Below are 6,000 nucleotides of genomic sequence, written 5' to 3'. Positions count from 1 at the left end.
TAATATTGTGGATCATCGGACGTGGTGAACTATGACTTCGCGCCGAGTGGTGGAGTCCACTATCAATGGATGGATTGCGGGGTCATGTGTTATATCAATTTTGGCCTGAAATGTATATATGTGGTACTGAAAGATTCCCAAAAAGGAAATACACATGTTTAAGGCCTGAGATTTTGTAGAGGATAAGGTTGGGACTTGCAGTATGTCCGCCTCCTTAATAATCCTATACTTCAGTACCAGAGGTGTTAGAGAAATAATTTTAAATTTACAGAAGGTCTACTCAGCGTGGACGTCACAGTTGCGGATTTTGGGGTGCTTTGAAAGAAGTACAATGTTTGACGAGATTCCGGACTATGTGGTTTGTGCCAACATTTGTCTGTATGGAGCTCTACTTTTGTGATCGTTGTGTATAAATAGGGGTAAGGGTTACCACAAAGAAGAATCAAAGAGTTTGTTAAGAAATGGGTCAGCTCAGTAGTGTTGAGTCAGCATAACAAAGGAAGAAATTGGCCTTGGGAGAGATAATTCTCCACCGGTGTTCGTGGCAAGCCTATGAAGAGGACAAACCAGCCAATGCAACACCGCCTACTTGGCTCTGTTATCAGAAACGCTTTTGAAAGAGTTTTTTTTCGGACTCTTCGTAATGCGTGGCGCATAGGGTTTGAATGGGTGCGTCAGGTCACCATGACGGTGTCAGAATATGCTATCAGGTTCAATAAGTTAGCCCATCATACTCCTAGTTTGATTCCTACAGCCAGAGAGCGAGTCCACAGACTCATTAAAGGACTCAATTATGATCGTAAAATTTTGTACGACTCAGGAGCTACAGGCTGATACTTCATTGTCGCTAGTGGTAGAAATTTCCAAGATATTAGAACGTGTTCGGGGTGAGGAAAAAGGAAATTAAGGAGACCAAGAGGTCTCGAGGTTCTGGAGGATTCAATGGATTATACTCTACAAGTATGAATCATTATGGTGGGGGCTCGGGCAGTCGTCCAACCCAGTCCGCACGTCGGATTACTCTGGGTGATCCAATAAGTTCTTTTAATGCACTACTGACATGAGTTTCTTACAATGGTTATTCCAGTTATCTGGCACAGACTCAGTATGAGGAACCAAACCCGCAAAGAGGTTGTTATGAATGCAGTGATATTAGGCACATCATGAGAAAACTATCCCAGACTTGGGAGAGACATATTTCATCAAAGCATTCAGGCTACGTGCCACATTGTAGTTACTACACCACCCACACGACCAGTTGGGGGTGGAGGATAGGCGGGTAGAAGGCGTCTTAGAGGTGGAGGCCCAGCCATTGATACATTTGTTTTATGGTATGGCGGAGGTCGCTACATCATGTAGTGTCGTTACAGGTACGACCTCGATTTAATATAAAGGGATAATTTCCCTAACTTGATTTGGTTCCAAGTATCGAGACGAGTCCTCCTATTGTGCTCCACTTATGATGAACTTCGTAATTCTATATTCTACTTATGTGTTTGCTCCTGTTGGGAGATTCTATGGAGATAACTACGCCTATCTTTCCATGTTGGTTACTAATAAGAGCTGTGAGGCTAAATGTGTTTTTTTGTTACTCATTTCGGTAAGTTTTGATGTAATTTTCGGATAATTAATTACAAATTATGAATTATATGCCCTATCGATGAGGGGTCTATTATGTGTTGTGATTTTGTTTAACGGAAATTATTTAAAAGGAGAAAAATGGAAAGTTTCGATTGGCACGATGTGCATATTACTTGTGATTCATAACTGAGGATGAGATCCTCACATTTTAATATAAATTGATATGTTTAAACCGGGCTACGAGCTGCGGTGGAAGTTATATAAGGACGAGGTCCTTGTGATGTAAATTCTTGTGTTTAAGTTATCCCTTTTGAAATGAAATCTGTACTATAGTACTAATAGGGAGTCATGCCATGTTAGGCTTATTTGAAAATTCTTGTATGAAATTCTTTGTGCATACTAGCCAACTTTGTGTTGTAATTATTGAGTTTTAACCTACGAGGTGGGTGCCCACCCAGGTGGCGTTAAATGTGACTCGTTAATTCGGATAAATAACTATGAGGTCTGGTTACCATCAGTTGAAGATTAGGGAGTCTGATGTCCCTAAGATAATTTTTTGGACTAGGTATGGGCATTACGAATTCCTAATGATGTCATTTGGGTTGACAAATGCCCCAACAACATTTTATGAATTTGATGAATCGGGTGTTCAGGCCTTATTTGGATTATTTTGTGGTTGTATTCATTGATGATATCATGATTTACTCTAGCAGTCGAGAGGTGCATGAGCATCATCTTCGGAGTGTGCTTCAGACTTTGAAGAATAATCAGTTATATGCTAAATTTTCAATATGCGAGTTTTGGTTAAAATTAGTTGCTTTTTTTTTGCATGTTGTATCGGCAGAAGGCATAAAAGTGGATCCTAAGAAGATTGAGGCTGTTCAGAATTGGCCTAGACTTACTTCAGTTACAGAGATCCGGAGTTTCCTGGGTTTGGCATGTTATTATCGTCGGTTCGTGGAAGGGTTTTCATCTATAGCAGACCAAACTGACCTAGAAAGGTGTTCCATTTGGATGGTCAAACGAGTGTGAGTTAAGCTTTCAGAAGCTCAAGACTGCTTTGACTACGACGTCAATATTGGTATTACCCACAGGTTTAGGATCTTATACATTGTATTGTGATGCATCTCACATTGGGCTTGGTGCAGTATTGATGCAAGATGGCAAGGTGATTGCATATGCGTCGTAGCAATTGAAAGTTCACGAGAAGCATTATCATGTTCATGACTTAGAATTGGCAGTCATTGTTCATGCGCTAAAGATTTGAAGGCACTATCTTTACGGCGTATCGTGTGAGGTATTCACTGATCATCGGAGCTTGCAGTACTTGTTCAAACAGAAGGAGCTCAATCCGCCCCCAAAATTTTGGCTAATTCGAGACCTACAATCATGGGCTCATATTCTGCCTCATTGTTAGTGAGTCTTATAGTTCTAATAGATTGTCTAACTACATTACCTTTTGGTGGTTTTAACACGATGCCAAGTACGGACCTCTTCACGTTCGAGGTACCATATGTAAAGAGGGCCCAGATCCCCGAAGAAGTCCCCGAGTTTAATAATATCTCTCTTTCGACTTCGGGTACCATCGTCGGCGTAAAATCAGCCACAAAGTCTGCCAAAATTTGAGATTTAATGGCGGTTCGGGGCCAATACTCAATATCGTACCCGCTGACCTCAACGGCCCATTTGGCCAATCTTCCCGAGAGTTCGGGCTTATGCATTATATTTCTTAATGGGTAAGTAGTCACAACACATATGTGGTGACATTGAAAATACAGTTTCAACTTCCTAGAGGCACTTATCAAAGCAAGCGCCAATTTTTCTAGGTGAGGGTATATAGTTTCGGCCTCACCTAAAGTTTTGCTAACATAGTAAATTGAAAATTGCGTACCTTTTTCTTCCCGTACTAGGACTCCACTTACCGCTATCTCCGAGACCCACAAGTAAAGGTATAACAGTTCGTCTATCTTTTGCGTGTGGAGCAGTGGTGTGCTCGATAGATATCGTTTGAGCTCTTCCAAGGCCCGTTGGCATTCCAGAGTCCACGAGAAGTTACTCTTTTTCTTCAATAATAAGAAGAATTGATGACTCTTATCGGAGGACCTTGAGATGAATCACCCCAGAGCGGCTATGCGTCCGGTTAGCCTTTGCACGACCTTTACGTTATCTATGACCGTGATATCTTCGATGGATTTGATCTTATCAGGGTTGATCTCGATTTTCCGGTTGGATACCATGAATCCGAGGAATTTACCCGATCCAACTCCGAACGCACACTTTTTTGGGTTCACTTTCATGTTGTATCTCTTTAATACGTTGAAGGTTTCCTGCAAGTGTTTTAAATGGTCCTCTAATCATAGGGATTTAACCAACATATCGTCAATGTAAACCTCCATTGATTTGCCTATTTGTTCTTCGAACATTCGATTTACTAGGCGTTGCTAAGTGTCACCGGCATTTTTTAATCCAAATGGCATTACGTTATAGCAGTATGTGCCGTATTTAGTGATAAAGGAAGTTTTTTCCTGATTATCTGGGTTCATCCATATTTGGTTATACACGGAGTAGGCGTCGAGAAAACTGAGAGCCTCTTGGCCGGCCTTGGAATCGATCATGCGATCGATGTTTGGCAAAAGAAAAGAATCCTTGGAGCATGCCTTATTCAAATCTTTGTAATCAACACATATTGTTTATTTATTCCATTTTTTGGGGACTATCACCACGTTTTCTAACCAATTAGGGTATTTTACTTCCCGAATGGACCCTATTTTAAGGAGTTTCGATACCTCGTCCTTGATGAAAGCATGTTTTACTTCAGACTGGGGTCTTCGCTTTTGCTTGACCGGGTGGAACTTCGGATCCAAGCTTATCTGGTGAGTGGTTATCTCCGGTGGTATCAAGCAATTGAATGAGTTTTTTTCTAAACAATCTTTGTTATTTATAAGAAATTGAATGAGTTTTTTTCTAAGCTCGGGGTTTAATCCCGTGCCCGGTATACCTTTCGATCGGGCAAGTGTTCACCCAGTACGACTTGCTCTAGTTCCTCGCCCGTTGATTTCATAGCGTCAAGATAATCGGGGGTTATGAAAGACCTGGGGACTCCGTAGTCGTCATCATTGTCTATTCCGCGCTCCTTCGATTCTGTCGAGGTTGGTATCGGTGATTTCTATTTGGCTCCATTTTTGATCACCTGATCCATACCCTTACATACCGAGAGAGTGGATGTCAAGATCACCTTATTGACTGCGAACATCTCTCTTGCGGCCGGTTGTTCCCCATATACTGTTTTGGTTCCTTTGGGCGTTGGGAATTTCAGCACCTGGTGTAATGTCGAGGGTATTGCTCTCATGTTGTGAATACATGGCCTTCCGAGCAAAGCGTTGTATCTCATATCCCCTTCGATCACACAGAACATGGCTTCTTGAACCGTCCCAACGATGTTTACTGGCAAAGTTATTGCCCCTTTTGTGGTCTCACATGCCATGTTGAATCCGTTCAGGACTCGGACCTCTAGTACGATCTGATCTTGTAGGCTGAGTTGTACCATGACCCTCGATCGAATGATGTTGGCCTAGCTACCTGGATCAATTAACGCGCGTTTAACTCGAATTTTACTTACGAGTACATATATTACCAGTGCATCATTGTGACATTGTACGATCCCTTACGCATCCTCGTCGTTGAAAGATAAATTTCCTTTCGGTATGTAGTCTCGAGTTCGTTTCTCCCTAATGATGGATACTTTGGTGCGTTTCAACACCGGCTCCTATGAGATATTGACTCCACCGATGATCATATTAATGACGTGTTGAGGTTCTTCTTGTCCTATTTGTTTGTTAGAATCCCTGTTCCTAAAGTGATTCTTGGCTCAGTCGCTCAAGAATTCTCGAAGATGCCCATTGTTGAATAGACGGGATACTTTCTCTCTCAGGTGCCGACAATCTTCCGTTCTATGACCGTGAGTGCCATCATATTTGCACATCTGGTTAGGATCCCTTTGGGTTGGATCGGACTGTAGAGGTCGAGGCCACTTGGTATCTTTGATGCACCCGATAGCTGACACAATGGAGGCAACATCGATATTAAAGTTGTATTTCGATAGCCTCAATGCTTCTTTAGGACCGACAGACCTGTCGAAGCCATTCTTGGTCATGAGAACCTGGTTGCCTTGACCTCGGTCATTTCTCTTTTCGTTTCTTATGGAGTTTTGCCCGGACCCACTACTTCTCCGATCTCCATTATATGGCTGGTACCAATCCATGTTTGGCCTCGGTTCACTGTCGATGTCTCTCTTGACTCTGTCGAGGGTTCTGACGGAATAGGTAGACCTCGAATAGGCCCCAATTTGATCATCTTGGACTCTAATTTTTGATTGATACTGGTTATGCACGTTGGCCCATGTAACGACCGGGTATTCTA

This window comes from Nicotiana tomentosiformis, chromosome 2 (genome assembly GCF_000390325.3).
Source record: "Nicotiana tomentosiformis chromosome 2, ASM39032v3, whole genome shotgun sequence".
Lineage (NCBI taxonomy): Eukaryota > Viridiplantae > Streptophyta > Magnoliopsida > Solanales > Solanaceae > Nicotiana > Nicotiana tomentosiformis.
This window is presented reverse-complemented; position numbering follows the sequence as displayed.